We start from the raw sequence: 16,482 nt of genomic DNA, 5'->3' as shown, positions 1-16,482 counted from the left end.
ATAAATCAAATATCTGGTAAACATGTGGTGAAAAAATACACTTACTGTCTGGGAAGGTGCTGTCATTCAGAATACAGCTGTCAGTACTGGGACATCAGTCAACCAAGGCAATAGTGGAAAAAAATTTTCTGGCAAGTGCACCTTTTTCTGCCTTTCAAAGGTGCCAGAAGAAACTCTGCTTAAGTTAGAAACATAAAAACTTACCTGCTTCTCATTTCCTTGAATTACTTCTGCATGTGACCATTTTCACAAAGCAAAATGAGTGCTGTAAGTCTTCAGGAAAAATACTACTTATTTCAAAATAAGAGCCTTACAAATATGTTGTTCTTTAAAAATCAATCAATTCACAACAGAATCTGTTCCCAAAGCTTCAGTGCAATCTGGAAAAGGCAAAATTAGCAATCATTGAAAGAATTCGTAAGAAAAAAAATATTATTTGCTCTCATTGGGAGAACACGTCTGAACAGGGCACCTGCAGGCAAATCAACACAGATTGGTTTCTTATTGCTTCGATCACCTTATAAAGTGACTCCTACTCACCATTTCCTTTGCATCAGTGGAAGAACAATGTGGTGATAGTAACTAATGCTCCTGTGGAGCTCGAGGTATGCCAGGAAAGCTTCTCAACATCCCACGTTTCAGCCTTGGTTTGACCTTTGTTGGTAAGCAGTCTTCTGCTTTTATGGGGCCATCTGTTTTGCTAATAATTTGTTTCCTCAAAAGCAACTGCTCACTTCTGGCCTGAAATGAGCTGGTGTAGGGAGCACAAAACATGTCCATTGACAGAGATTTCAGGTGAAATGTTTATGATATCTTTCCTGTCTCTGTTTTCATGTGACACTTCTCTTTGAAGGCAGAACGAGGCTGAAAAGGGCTCGTGATGTATCACAGCTGTCTGTCTTCAGACGGGATACTGCAGTGTTAAGAAAAATATCAAGAGCTGTTTTGGATGTTTGGGTCAGAGCTGGAAAAGTAGAAGTACATGAAGATATTTAGCACCTTTTTGTCCAACAGCAACAGCAGAGATTGGATTAAATCCAGATGTGTCAGAAACAACAGTACCACTGTAACTAAAATTATATTTGATTAGCTAAATTAGATAAATGCTGGAGAAAATTATTATCATTAGCAAACCTGGAAAAAGGGCATCACAATTTTTGATCTAAATTTTGACTAGAGCTGAAGAAGGTGAGAGGAGTGGAACTGAAGAGTTCAGAGTTGGAAAGGGTGTAGTAAAAAACATTTCAGTGCTCACCAGGGCTTTCATGCTTAATCTCCTGATTAAGAAATTAGCCACATTTTCCTCAGTTGAACTACCATTTTTCAAACACATGGTATGGTATCATCTTCCTTCTTCTAGAGAATAATTTCTGAAACACCATGTATTTATTTATACCAATGTTTTGCAAGAGTTAGGGTACTTAATTTAGAAGTGAGTGATGAGTAATAATTTAATTGTAATGGTGGTATTGCTGGGTATGAGGGCAATGATTGTGTGCACATCTGGTTCACTTTAGTCATCAGTTCTCTGAGTGGTCCAGAAAGTCCACTTCTAGTTGTTTTCATAGATGAGATAAAGAACTGGTTTGAAAAAACAGGCCAACTTGAAACTAGGTGACTGATCTCCTAGCCACCTTGTCCTGGTTTGGCTGAAGCAGAACTATTCCTGCTTTCAGTAGATTTTAGTTTTCTTTTCTTCAGTTAAGTTCTCTCAGTAACTGCCCTGTCTGGAGCTGACTACAGGTTTCAGGCAGTGCCTGCTCTCAGAGCTGATGGCGGTTCATGTCTGTGGTTGTTGCTGGGGCAGGAGCAGTGTCGTTACGCAGAAAGGCCCACGGGTGGGTGCTTGTTCCCTGCAGGCTCTCTTGGGCTGCGCTGGGCTCCTCTTGGGGGGGAAGGCAGAGGAGGCGTCGCATCCCCAAAAGCTGCAGAGGGCACAGGTGACCCAGGCCTGACCAATGCAGTATTCCATCCCACCCACGGGAACACTCGGTATAAAGCTCGAGGATCACAGGGGTCAGCTCTCCCTTTCCTTTGTGGCCTCCCTGATGGCCAGCATCCTGGTGGGACTCTGCTCACTCCCCTCCCTCCGACCCTGACCGTCTCGCCTGCTGTGGAGCTGAGTTCTGTGAGATTTGGGTGCCCGCCCTGTCCTGTGAGAACCACAAGCCGCTGTGGCGCAACACGTGGTCCTGTGGTCATCAATGGGAAGAGCAGTATCGGTTTTGTATATTTCTATTTATATTATTAGTAATATTGGTTTTAATATTATTTATACAATTTTTCACTGTTATTGTTTTATTAAAGTTTGTTTTAAATTCCAGCCCATCAGTCTCTCTCCCTTTTCTCCTCTCCTTCCCCTTCTGGGAAAGGTCGGGGTTAACAGAGAGCATCTGCCACCCGCTTTAAGCACCGGCCCAGCCTTAAACGGTGACACACCTTCACAGCATATTTTTTGACTAAGTGGTGCAAGATGTCTCTGGGTGGGAATTTTTGAGTGTACTAAAGAATCCCTTCCAGGGCAGCTCCTGTTGTGCCAAGAACAATTTAAAAAGGCTTATTTGGCACTGTAGGTGGATAACCTGGCCATTTCAGAGACATCCCTGTGTAGTTCATGCTGAGCTTGAACACAGATGAGGCACTTGTAGACGGTTACTAGAAACTGATCCTGCAGATGCAGAAATATTTACAGAGGATGGTCCTTCATGCATGGATGAGTTAGCAGGATGCTTTGCACTTACTTTGAGACCATCAGTAACAGCAGATCATGCATGTGCTAGAGTGACCATGAAGGATCGTGAGCCATCAGGATGGTTAGGACCAAGCAGAACAGGAGTTCAAGGCTTCTCATTCATTACAGCTGAAGACATCATTGCAAGGAGCCTTGCAACAGATACTCCTTTCACCACCTAGCCATGACCAACCCTTGCTTGAGACATTTGCTTGCCTGTATGAGCATTTCTTTATGCCAAGATTCAAATAAATTAACTTTCTTTTTCTTTTAAATAAATATTCTGTGCATGAGTGTCTGTGAAGCAGCAGACTGCCTGTGTAGCCTGACAGTTACTCAGATGTTGGTCTGAACAGAGCCTGGAAAGCTTCCCTGTAACTGGAAATAAAATCCATTTAGCTTTTATCCTTCCTTTGCAGCTGATCTTGGAAGCTTGTCAGGAGAGCGTAGGCTTTGTATAAACATATTAGTCATTATGTAAATACAAGCAAAGACAATTAGCATCAATGAAGTTTTTACTGCCTTAGAAATACTATTGCCCATATTGAGGTATTTCCAAATTAATAAATTGCACAGTCTTTTGTATTTAGTAACTGGGAGAACAATTATGCAGCAATGATGCCCACAAAGGTAGCTGCTGCAGCCAAATTTTCTTACTAGGTGAAAGCAAGACCCAGTGTACTTCACCCTGCCAATGTGTTTAATCTGACTTCTTTTTGGCAGCTATACTCATCAAATTATGTGAATATTTGGCAAACTCTGTGCTTTTAGCACCTTTCTGCAGGTGTTTGATTGGACTTACCTAAATCTTCCAACAGATTATTATGATGACTGTGATGCAGTAAGTGAGTTGAAAGAGTCAACAGTAAACAGATTCATGTCACTTTATAACCAGAGAGTTAAAGTTTTGGGCTGAGGCAATGTGGCTTGGCTTTTCTGGCAAACCTGTGAGTACGTTTGCAAGTTCTCTAGACTGTGATACATAGTACAAGAGGTATAATCAGAAGATGCTAATCTGAAATCCAAGCAGGGATAGCTGCTTATAAGAAATTCATAATATTTATCCTCTCTTTTGCAGAATACTCACAGGTAAAAGGATGCAAGAAGAGAACTTATGGGATAGCAGAAGTAAGAAGGAGGTTTCTTTGGGATCCAGGATGGTTATTTCCAGGTACTGCCCTGAAGTGACAAGCAGACTTGAAAGTCAGTGCTTTAAGGCTCTGAATCACTTTAAATGCTTGAAAGGTCTGATCAGGTCCTTAGATGTACTGTAATTTTTTACAGCTCTTCAGACCTGAGTGGCTGTTTCTGTCATCTTGTGATACTGTTTCCAAGAGCAGGAGTGTTGAAAGGTAGCTGAAATCCAAGAGATACGCAACAGGACAAAACAGCTGGGTAGAGAGGAGCAGAAGATAGGGCAAGATGGCCTTTAATGGCAATGGCAGTGACTTTTTCTGGACAGGCGTTCAAACCAATATCCTGAAGTCACACATTATGGGTGTCAAGGATTACCAAATTTTTATAAATAAGCTGAAGAATAAAATAAGTGCTGAGAAAAGCTTTCCTTACTCTCTAAGGGACCCTCAGTTCTTCCTCTTCCTGCAGGATTTCTTTGAAGATCTCAGAGATGCAGTGGGTGGGAGATGATTCTTACTGTGCTCAGTCAGCCTAATGCCAATGTCTATTTTCTTGTATGGATCCTACTCCGTTGTCAGGTCTGTACATCTGTCAAACCCAAGTTCTTTCTGCAGGCTATTCAAATAATGCAGGAGAATTACACAGGAAAAGCGTTAGAGATAAGATAAGGTGAGAAGATAAAGAGTTTATTATTCATCATTGTATATTTTTATTAACTAAGTTATATTAAACATGTTACGATAGGACTATATGTTACAAGCAGCTCATGTTAGCTTAATATTAGGTTAAGCAGGAGTTAGATGGTCACAAAATTGAGAGAGGAGAGCAGAAAGAGGGAATGGGGACTTGTCCTGGTTAAGAGTTGCGAAGAAAAAGCTGAATTGCTAAGGTGTTTATAAACATACATATTACTTTATTTATAGTAAAGTAAAACAATTGGATCAAAGGTGATTACATAAGTTAAAATACTCTATATTAATTGACACAGTAAAAAGAAATCTCACCAAAAGTTTCTGTTCCTCTTAAGTATACTCATGCTGGAGTTGTGATCTGTGGATGTTCAAACTCCTCTTGAAACACAGTAACTGAATCTGGGTTTCTTTTTTTGGCCTTTTGTCTTATTGCACATGAACTTTCAAGGCCATATCTCTGTCACATAGGTCTATTTATTATATTACATGAGTCAGTTGCTAAGTAAAATTCTGTGTACCTATTACCCTGAAAACTGTATGTTACTGAGTCTCCTTGGGGCAGGATCCTTTTCTTGAATTTGCAGGTGTAGCTGGTGCTCAAGGTTTTCTTGTTTACTTTGCAAGAGCCTATCACTTCAGCTGTTTTTTTACTTAAGATGGCTCAATTCCCTTTTATATCCCTATTTGATGGTTCAGCTGGCTCCTCTCTGCAGCTGCTCCTTACAGAAAAGCACAGGTTCAGGCCTGCTTGCAGTGCACTGTCAGAACCACTCCCTCGGACCCATTGCAGCAGTTTGGATATCTCCCAGGTCCTGGATCCCTTACAGCTGTTAAGTGCCAAGTGAAATATAGTGCATACCTAGACTATTTTAATTTGTGCTTGTTCCTTCTGGACATAAAAGATCTGACAAATTTGACTCTCTTGTAAGTTTATGCTAGTAAGCTATAGGCTTGATTTTTTAGCATAGAAACAATATTGCAAACTAAAATGCAGGACACAGTTCTGGTTTGTAGTCTTTTAATCTGCGTTAGCAGCCTTCGCCTAGACTTTCTAAGATGCATCTCAACTATGACAGGGAACAGCTGAGGCTGCTGATCCCTCTCTGTTTGGTTGCTTGAGTTGCATGTTTTCATTTTGCTTGAAAAGCTTTCCAGACATACCCCTTCAGCCTCTGTTCTTCATTCTAAGTGAAATATTCAGATCTTATGTGGTTTTGGAATAAAATTGGTCAAACTATAGAATTTTGTTTCTGCAAATGAAAGACGTTTGTACTCCATTTTCTCTTGATTTCGTTTCTTATATCTGAAGAGATGCTCAGTGCTTCGTCAGTAAGATTTTTTTTCTCCAAGATGAGTGAAACTGGAAATGAAAGAGAAAACTTAAAGCCTGGCTAACAGATACAGCCAACAGATGTAGCAGTTCATGCAGAAAGGAGCCAGAAGCTTAGCTGAGAGTGGTGCACATGTGCTCAGCAGCACTGGTGATGGTGCACTGCAGGACACGCTGCCCAACACCCACTGGAAAATCTGCCCTGACACATCAAAGTCCTTGAACGAGACCGAGCTCCCAAGGGAGCAGGCAGCCCTGCAGGTCTGGGGCTGCAGGGAAACAGGGTTTTCTCACTGGGCAGAGGGGAGAGACTGACCTTGCCCACAGGGGTTGTGTGCTGGTAGGGGTTTCTCTGTGTACAGAAATTGCAGAAGGAGGTCAGCAGACTGCCCAGATCACAGAATGCAAAAAGCAAATAGACTAGATCTCTCTTGAGACCCTCAAGATACAAGATCCGAGTTGTTATAAGGGAGGGACAGGCAAAGTCTGCACTTAGCAGACTGGCATGTGCATGCTACTTTAATGGTGAAGGCTGGAAGCTTGTGAATTTCAGCACTTGGAAGACGACTCCTGCTCCATTCGTTCATCTGCAGCTAGAGAGCAGGTTCAGTGCCCTGGCAACTCTGTCCAGTGCAACACCTGAGCCAGCTGAGCCTCAGCCCAGCAGCAGTGTCAGGGCCAGATGAGTGACAGTTGTGTGGGAGACTCCCTGCTGTGGAGGACAGAGGTCCTGCATCTGCCAATGTGAACTTCCATCCAGGGAGGTTTCTTCCTTACCTGGGTCGGGGATCCAGGATGCAGTGACTTCTCAGACTGTACTGCTCTTCCACGTGGGCACCAACGATACTGCCGGAGGATCCAGTGACAAGGATGCTCTGCTAATTCTGACAAACAAGGGAAATCTGATCTTGGATATGAAGGTCAGGACAGCCTTGACTGCAGTGAACCAGGGATGGTGGAGTTCAGGATCCTGAAAGGATGGAGCAAGGACAATAGCAGGAATACAATCCTGGACTTCAGGAGGGCAGATTTTGGACCCTCTAGAGACCTGGTGGGAAGCATTCCAGGACATATGGCCCTGGAAACAAGAGGCATCCAGAAGAGCCAGTTGATTTTCAAGAATTGTCCTTAAAGCTCAATAGTAGGTCATCCTGACATGAGATCAAGTAAAGGCAGCAGGAAGCCTGGATGAATGAACAAGGAGTTCCTGACTAAACTCAAACATGGAAACGGTTCATAGTAAATAGTGAATCATTTCCACCTGTTCTTTGTATTATTGGAATCACATGTATGAATAAAAATTAAAATTTTCTGTACATCAGTAGATGAAGTCAATTCAAAAGTTGCTTAAAATAATCAGGACTTGCACTTTGTCAGCTGATGACTTGAAGCTTTAAATTTGTCAATCATTTTCCAATTTAGAATTACTTGAAAACCATCCTCTTCTGCTATGTGACAAGCATATTTGTCTCATAAGTCCTTCAGGCTCTGAAGAAATGAATATTAATACTTAACAATTTATTAGAGGTATTTTGAATTAGGTTTTGTACTCTAGAAAACTCTTAGATTAGAAAATTTGTAGGCTTAGATTTTTGTAATGTATTAACAGGGTTAGAAAAAATGATTAAATTAAAAAAAGTATTCAAGAATTCATAGTAAGTGAAAAAAAACCCAAAAACCCACAGAAAACCAAAACAGAAAACCAAAACAAAAAGCCACCCCCGCCAACCCCAATAAAGAAACCAAACCTCAGACTGAGTAAGATTCAATACATTCTACATTCCTTCATATATATATATATTTTTTGCTTTTAAATTGGAGATTTGTCAAACAGTAATTATGTAATTCAGTCTACATCTTAAAAAAATCCCAGTTTGTCACAAAATATTGGCTGGCTATAACTTCAAATGTATGTCTTGCTAGTGATTCGTAATTAGCAATTCAACCTTCCTCTGCCCCCCAAAACCACACACCACCACTACCACCCCACCTCTCTTACATCTTTATTTAGACCATTCTCTTGCTAGGATATAAAACAGGACTCAAAGGACTTCAAGACGAGCTGAAGATTTTCAAATGAAAAACATGCAGAGATTATTAACCCTTTTTGAAAAAGTCTCTAAGGAGAAATATTGTCTCCCCTCACTTAAAAAGGAAATCCTAATTAAAAGAAGAAAACGGAGGACCAGTTTTACCAAAGACCTGTCAATCTGAAAGACTGACATTTGAGATGTTGAGTGCATGAGTGAGACTGAACCTGCAATTACTATTACTTTCCAGCCGTTTGTTGAAGCAAAACAAACCCCCTTGCCAAATGGCTTCTTTTGCAGGAGCTACTGAGGTTTCTGCCACGTGGCAGATGTGGCTGCTGCTGTACCCTACCCATGGGCTCTCACACTCAGGCCTGGTGGGTGGAAAGATTCAGTTCGCGTCTCCAGCAGGAAGGTATCTCCACCAAAAAGGGACCGCAGGGCCGGCAGGTTCATGACATGAACTGACTCGCCAAGAGAACAGAGAAACCACAGAGCAGGATGGAGGGGAAACGTGGCTCTCCCCTGCCAGACACGGGACTTCTCCTTTCTGTCTCCGGTAACAGCTGTTACACCAGCTGAGTCATCTCACCTGACCTCAGGACTGTATGTGTGGTCCAATTCACTGTCCTGTTGGGAAAAGCAAGGAACCTGTAGCAAAAGCAGGCTCTGATGATGTGAGAGCAAGGATTACTTAAGAGAATGAAGCCTGGAGGGAGTTCCATGGGCCTGGTCCCTCCGCAGCGGAAAGCTGGCCTGAGCTTGCCCCGTGCTGTTAATTTGGATAGGCACATAAATTTGAAAGCTTGGCAAGAGATTTTTCATTTTTGTTTGTGGTGGCTTTAAGTGGTAAATTCTTACTCCAGTGAGACCTCTGATATTCTACCAGTGTGCCAGAGTTTGGAGGACTTGTGTTTTGGAGTAGAAGCAAAAGAAAAAGGACTAACCATGCCTATTGTATAGCTTCAAACTGAATTTCAGATTCATGTAATTAATTCGAAAAATTGTAAGTCATCAGTTCATTGTGTATGTGTCTATCAGTAGTTCTATCAGAAATAGTAAGTCATTAAAAGAAATTTTCAGCAGCTACTGAACAGAATTTGCTTCAGTTGCATTCACTTTCCAAAAATACCTCACTGAACGCTTTTGCTGGTGTGAGCACGTCTTATGGAATACAGAACTTGAAGCAAAGATTGCAGAGAATGAGTTCTACGTGCCTGACATGCTTTGGTGGAAAATAAATGATGCTATACCCATTCAGTTAGGAACAAGGACAACTCTCTGTGATACTTCTCCAGCTAGAAGACAGCCTTCTCTCTGCAACCTTACACATTTTTTTGTTAAAAGAAGCCCAGAGCCAACCACCAGAAAGTCTGTTGGAAAATTCCTTAAAAGGTCTAAGTGCTCATACAAGTAATTTCCTTTGCAGAGCTGTGCAACCATAGTGGTATAGACGTGGCAGGTCAGACTAAGGGGATTGTGTGTCACTGTAATCCAGATTTGTGAAATAGTCTAGCTTTAAATAAATCCTTAAAAATACTGTGTGAATTCTGGGCAGGATCGCCTTTCTTTTGGTTTTGCCAGTGAAAGAATCACAATGTAGAAACACAGCAGAAGAACAAGGTCCGGCGTTTGTTTTCTCTGGTAATGGAAATGGATGAAAATGTTTCTTCCTCCAGCTGCCCTGCCTGTGGTGTACTGAAGTCCACTGAGCTTTCTCGTGTGCCAGGATAACCTTTTGTAAGGCAGCACTGAGGTGACACCATTTGAGACAGTATGTTTTGATTTAGTCCTGTGCTCCATTTTAGACCTCAGCCCTGCTGGGACCTGGATCAGCATGCCCTGGAAGAGGGACGAACTACGGTGGAAGGGCAACCTGTGCCTGGATAAAACAATTGTTTTCTAAATGACCTTGGGTACGATTACCTTAACCAGAGGTAGCGGTGTGTAGCCAAGGGCTCCCCCGTGCTGATGCGAGAACAGGGTCAGGGCTGTATTGCTGCAGATGGGAGGAAGAGTTGCTCCTCTTGGCAGCTGCAGAACTGCAAACTACACACCAGTCCGGTGACGATCTAGAATGTATCTTCCATGCTGATATGCCAGGTTTCAGTTTGTATTTCCATTTCTTCAGGCTTCTGTGCTTGAAGATTTTTTTGAGGCCAAGTTAAGATAACACAGAAAAGACATGTTGTTTCATTGAAATATAAAGATAGCCTCTGTGCGTATCTTTGATCTTCATCACCTTCATCAGCAAAAGAAAGGCAGACAACACCTAATCTCATATGAAGTCTCCTACCCCTTGATACCATTTGGAACATATCTAAGGCAGTAGAGTGAGTTTGTACCAGAGCAGCACTTTATATTATCTCTCTTATATTATGTCAGTGGTGCCCCAAAACGACTTAAAAGCCAGATTCATCATTTCATTGGGTCACAGTCTAAATGAACAACAGAGGAAATTGTGAGAACTGACATGTTTTCAATTCCCTGGCAAATGCAAAAGACAAAGGAATTTGAACAAGCCAAAGCAAATCAGCATATGGATTGATCCATTAAGAAGAAATAACTCTTTTGGTAGAACACCAAATGGGGTCAATCAGGGTGAGTCTTACTTGCCAGAGGAAAACACAGGAAAATCACTTATAAGGAAGAGTAAGTTTCCAGTAGGGTTTTAAATAATGCAACCTGTATGTCAGCTGGCTAATTTGCTGTGAGACTTTTCCGCTCTGTGGCAGCAGAGAAGATCTCCATGGACTGCAGACAAGCAGGAATCAGCTAGCATTTAGAAAATAATCATCAGGAAGCCATGTCCTGGTAATGAAAATAACTACTTTAGAGCATTCAAAGATAAACTGTTTTCATATAAAGAAAATGAAAACCTTCCACAAGTAAATTCTAGTATATTTTAGCTTTTCTGCTGAGCCGTAGGCCTTTGCTTGTTGCTGAAGTTGGTACTAATCAGCAAATCTAGAAACCTGTTCTTATTATAATGATCTTACATCTCTGAATTCTAGGGATTTGCACATTTAAATTAAAAAAAAATCAATAAATAAAGAAAAAATCAGTATTGTGGTATCAAATTTGACTCTAAAAGACTAACAGATATGTTAAAATCTGAGGTAGAAAATACAATTGTGTTTTTTAGTCAATGGCAATTTAATCAACCCCTTGCAGTCTTGCTCTCAGAGACACCCCCCACATCATGCCCCCACTCTGGTTCCCAGCCACTTCACCAGCCCAGCACCCCATCTGGCATGATCCTTGCTGGCACTTGCACAATCACTTGCACACCCACTCCCACTGGTCACTGCACCACAGACACAGGGCTCCTCCCTGCCCTCAGAGCCCAGCTGCTGCACTCAGACCCCGTAGGTGTGCACACACACACATGTGCACACACACAGACTGGAGAGCCATCAGAAACAGGGTGAGGGAGGATTCTGGTGAGCAGCCGGGACAGGCAGTGCTGGCCGGGTGCGGGGCATGGCAGACAAGTGTACTCACCAGCCCTTTTTGCCCCCTTGCCCCTTATTTTCCCACTCCTGGTCTTCTCCAGATCACCTCAGCCCTGTTTTCACACCTTTGATTCCTGCTCCAAACATCCCATGGTAGATCTTATGGGACCCCATGCTGCTCTTCTCCTGCACCCACAAGATGTCCCCCAGCCCTGGGCAGCAGTCCCCATCAGTCTGAAGCGTGACCTGGGGATGCTCTCGACGGCTGCTGGTGCTGGTTTTTTTTGCTGGGAGCAGGCTGGGGCTCTCCTGGGACAGCCCTGGGAGGGCCATGGCAGGGTGGTTTGTTCTTCAGGAGCCTTTGATTTGGGTTCTCACCTGCTGTCCTGCCCATGGGCTCCCTGGGGCTTGTGTGACGGGGCTTTGGTGAGCTTGTGGCCCTGCAGTGAGCCTGAGAGCTGACAGGGCAGGGTATTATTTGGAGTCCTCCCGCCTGCCATTGTTGCTCTGTGCTCCTTGGTGGGTGTGCAAACAAGCTTTATCACATTACCTAACAGAAAGTCTTGCAGGCATTGGGAAACCACCCTCAGATTGCAAAAACTAGCTGGTGTCACCAGTTCAAAGAGATCCTGACATGCTTTTCTCCTTCCCACCTCCTTTCTCTTCCTCCTGCTCCATGGGCACCCTGTCCAACAATTCACAGCAAATTTAAAAAGAGCAAGAAAGGTCAACATGGAAAGAACAAAGAGCTCATGGGAATAAAGTTAGCCAAATACATTTATGAAGAATGTCCAGCTTCTCGTGGCTTCAGTGCACTTGGTGAAATGGCTTCCAAAACAACAAGCCTGACCAGAGCACTTGCTGTTTGCATATTGGAGCTGGCGCAGCCCTTTCAACACAGTGTAAGATTGTCTTGAAATAAATAGCAGTCTTTACATTCTGGGAAGATGCAATTTATAAATGCCATTCATCAAGCTGTCACAAAAAAAGTAATCTTATTCTCTGTTAAGAGTGAAATCCTGCAACATAATAACAATTTAATGTGTGATGATCATTCAAAATTTGACAAGATTACTCCTAAGCCTGTTGAAGCTTCCTGATGACCAGCATATGACATTGTGCCAAAAAAAAGGACTTCCCTGTGCAGAGTCAATATCGATATGGTTCCTGACATATGCCAATGTATAATGCTTATTTTCAGTCCATGAATTGGTCCCACACAGTGAACTGTGACCATGGTTTATTTCAAATACGGACAACAACAGTCAAACAGAGAAAACACTGTACCTCCTCAGTGCCTGATTTCAATAGAGAAACATTTAAAAAAGCAAGTGAATATAATTAGTTCCTTGTATTCCAACTTCAGTCCCTCCATTTTCCTTTAGTAATTATGAAGATTTCATAAGATTATTTGGGACTCAGTTATAATAAACATACTGCCTTTTTTTTTTTTCCTTCTGGTACTATAAAAAAATCTAGATTTCTGTTTCAAAAATGCAGTATCGGCATGAGTTATACAGGTTGCTTCACAAGCTTCTTAATAGAAAATACACAAAGGAAACATTTGTTCTGCTCTTCTGATCATCCTGATCTTCAGAGTCATGCTAACATGACAGAATAGCTGGAACCAGTGCCAGTAAAGGTCCAAACGCCTTTCTTAATGAAAATCTTGTCCATCTTTTTAACTATTGTAGAAACAAAAGAGCATGCATAATGAAAAGAAGGCATGCCATCACTCTACTGATGGGAAAATGGGCTAAATGGGGAAAATGAGAAAAATGGGGTAAAGAAGGAGTGAGGATGCCTGTGAAAACAAGGACTACAGAATACAGCCCAATATATAAATTAGGAGGAGGCAAGGTCCTCTTTTCACAGGCTGTGTCAGCCGTGGGGGCCATCAGCTTGTAGTTGTGGGAGGTTCATGTCAATGTGAGCTCATAGAGACTTACTTGCATGAAAGCAGCCACCCTGGTGACACAAACTACAATCAGAATTTCAAGCATTGTGAATATCTAACATACCTATTTTTGTGAGACAAAAAATGCAGCTCAGCAATTTGCCAGGGTGGAATCAAGGAAAATACTGGTTTTGCCACTTCAAGACAGACAGGCTCCAAGAGGGTAGGAACCAAGATGGCCTCCTCACTTCTGATTGCTTCATTACACAACAGAGGATGTCATCCTTAGGCTGTTTGTCTATTTGACTTCTAATTTATCTCAGAGGGAGGGAAATTTGTCTAAAAATCTGCTGGGATATGTGGGAATACCGAAACTGCTCTAATATCTTCTTGTCAAGGGTTTGAACTTGCTACCTTATTAAAAAGTAAATTTTAAAAAAATGAGTTTTAGGCCTGGAGAATGTATCCTAAATGTGAGGCAAAGTGGAGAATGAGCCACTTGCAATTAGCAAACCAGATATATTAGACCCATTGACCTGTAAAGATCAAAGTTTAGACTGCTTTGCTTAGGATACCTGTGCAGGGGTTTAATGGGCAAAGTGGTCATGATGCACCCTGCACCTTCCCTAGTACTGAAAATCTGCGCACAGCTGGTAAATCCTCTGCTGTGCAGCTACTGAAAGGACAAAGAAAAGAGCCAAACATTCTGTCTTAAAAAATCCTAATCTCTTCTACACGTCGAAGTATAAACCCTCTTCTTGAGGTTTTCTCAAAGTCCCGTTCTTTTAAGCATTATGGTCTGTGAAACAACACTGCCTTACTTGTACGATCACTAATGGTTCACCAGTGCCAGTCACATTTCTCTGCCTATTGGAGAATTTCATCATTCACCATCATCACCAGAGAGTGAGGAGGACTTCAGAGGTGGTTAGGCGTATTCACATGGGATTTACTATATCACAACATGCTGTCACTCTGACTATTTGTCCCTTTTGGCTGAGGATGTGCGATCTCTTTTATCAGACACTGATACGACTTCAGTATTTTTTTTTTTTTTTGTGCTGAATGGTGTATTCATTTAGCCAGTGAAGATCACAGCCTCCGAGTGCTGTTGGTTCCTATTACTGCTTAATTCACAGGAGGTGTTCAGCATCTGCTGGGACCGGGCCTGAAGGAATTAGAGCTCGTTGCTGCAGTTTGTCTTAATTAGGATATTTTCATTGGAGGAAGCTAGCACTGGCACGCAGACATTGCCCATTTGACAAGCATGTGATCCAAGCTGACATTTCTTCTCCCAAAGGGACAAGTGAAACACTCCAAGTCAGCAGAGCAAAGATTAAGTTACACCGCAGCACTACAGCTGAGAGGGACAGCCTCTTCTCAAGCTGCTTCCCTTGTGCCATCCAGGCAGCTCCACCTTCCTCCACTCCCTGCCTCAAAATTGGGCTAACTGAGAAGGAATGACTTAAAAAGAAGCTATCCCCACATCATCTTCCTGGTCTGTAATTTGTTAAGCCAAACGCACCATCCTGTATCACCTGCACAATTACTGTAGTATTTTAAGAAGAAGCTAAAAAAATAATCAGGGCAGAGGGGAGGGGCAGAATAGGAAGCCTCCCCTCCATATTACTTTTATTATCATTATTTTTAAATCCAGTTGGTCTGGAAGACAGTCCTGCACTGCTTATCCTCTGCCCCATCCTTCCAGTGACAGGTAGCTGTCAGTGAATGGTGTGCTCACCTGAGGTTAAAAGTACTGCCGTCCTAGAAGGAGAGCAGGAGTGGGACCACCTAGGAAGCACTGGTGAGATCTACCAGGCTCCAAGGAAGATGAAAAGAGCCAGCATGGACCGGATGGGCAGACTCTCCCAACCTCTCCCAGCATGTGGGAATTAACTCAGGAAGAAACATATCGGTTGTCTTAGCAAAAGATTAAGGGTTATATAATACAGAAACCTGAAATCCTGTCCTCTCAGTGTTGTGTGTCTGATGGACTTACTCGATCAAGGTAGAATAGGTGATGGATTCCATGGATCCAGGCATGGGATGCCAGGGGACACAGCTCTTGCAGAGAGGCAGAGCGATAAACCAGCCCTATCCCTATGGGAAGTTTACAGGTGACAATGGCAGAGCTGTGTGTCAGGAGTGGGCTGCTCTGCAAGGAGAGAGAAGTTGGAGCTGAGGATGGCACCATGCTGCAGGGACAGTGCCCTTCCCAGCAAGGACCCATGGTGGTGTCCAAACCAGGAGAGCAGGGCAGGTTTGATGACAGCAGCCTGGGTCAGCCAGGGTCCAGCAGTGATCAGGTGAGTCTGTAGAGATGAGGTAGGTCCAAAGTTAATCCAGGAAGTCAAGTCAGAGTGTGATGATCAACAGTATATGTCACCAGGCATGGGTATGGCTGAAACATAGCTTGGGCAAAGAGCTCCAGAGAGAGGGAAGACATGCCTCGTGGAGGCTTCTCATGCCTCTTCCTCTTACAGCTCTTTTCAAGGCTGCACAGCAACACCACAACTGATCTGGCCTTGAGATCAGGCAGGCAGACCTTGGGAATGGGGTGGATATGCGCACAGGGTTCTAACACACTGTAACTCAAACAGTATTAAAGTATTCCCTTTCCTTTCATACGGGTGATATAGCAAGAGCAAAGTGTTGAAGTGGTATTAACCTAAGTGCTTTGTCAGCATGAACAGGTCTTGCAGTGGATGAAAAAGATCACCTATATCTATAGGATGCCAAGGTTAGACAGGAGGAAAAGGAAGACCCCTTCTTGCAGTCAAGCTGATACAAAGAGAAATCAGTGTTGTGGAGACTCAAGCCTTCATCTCTTCCTGCCTCACCATGCACAAGAGGGTATATGCAGAACAGATTTCAGAAGCACTCAGAGTGCTCTGTCTCATCCTTTCTCTTAAGTTGATGAATGCAAACAACAGAAGCAGAAACAACCTTAACCGTTTAGAAATCCAGCTAGTAGTTCCCCCAAAACAGTATGCTGGGCTTACTTTGCAACAATGTGACTCTCCTTTTCACTGAAAGGCACCTAATAAAGATTATAGTTTTTTGAAAAACATAGTTAAGAGAGAGGTAGAACTGACTGGTGCAAAAGAAATGAGAAGAAGCCAATTCTGCTCCTCCTGATTTCATCAGTGCTGGGACTTCCCAGCGTTGCCATCCCTTATTTCCTAGGAGTGTCTACTACATTGTCCTATT

This window comes from Cariama cristata, unplaced genomic scaffold, assembly GCF_000690535.1.
Source record: "Cariama cristata isolate BGI_N322 unplaced genomic scaffold, ASM69053v1 scaffold29119, whole genome shotgun sequence".
Classification (NCBI taxonomy): Eukaryota; Metazoa; Chordata; class Aves; order Cariamiformes; family Cariamidae; genus Cariama; species Cariama cristata.
Note: the sequence above shows the minus strand (reverse complement) of the source record.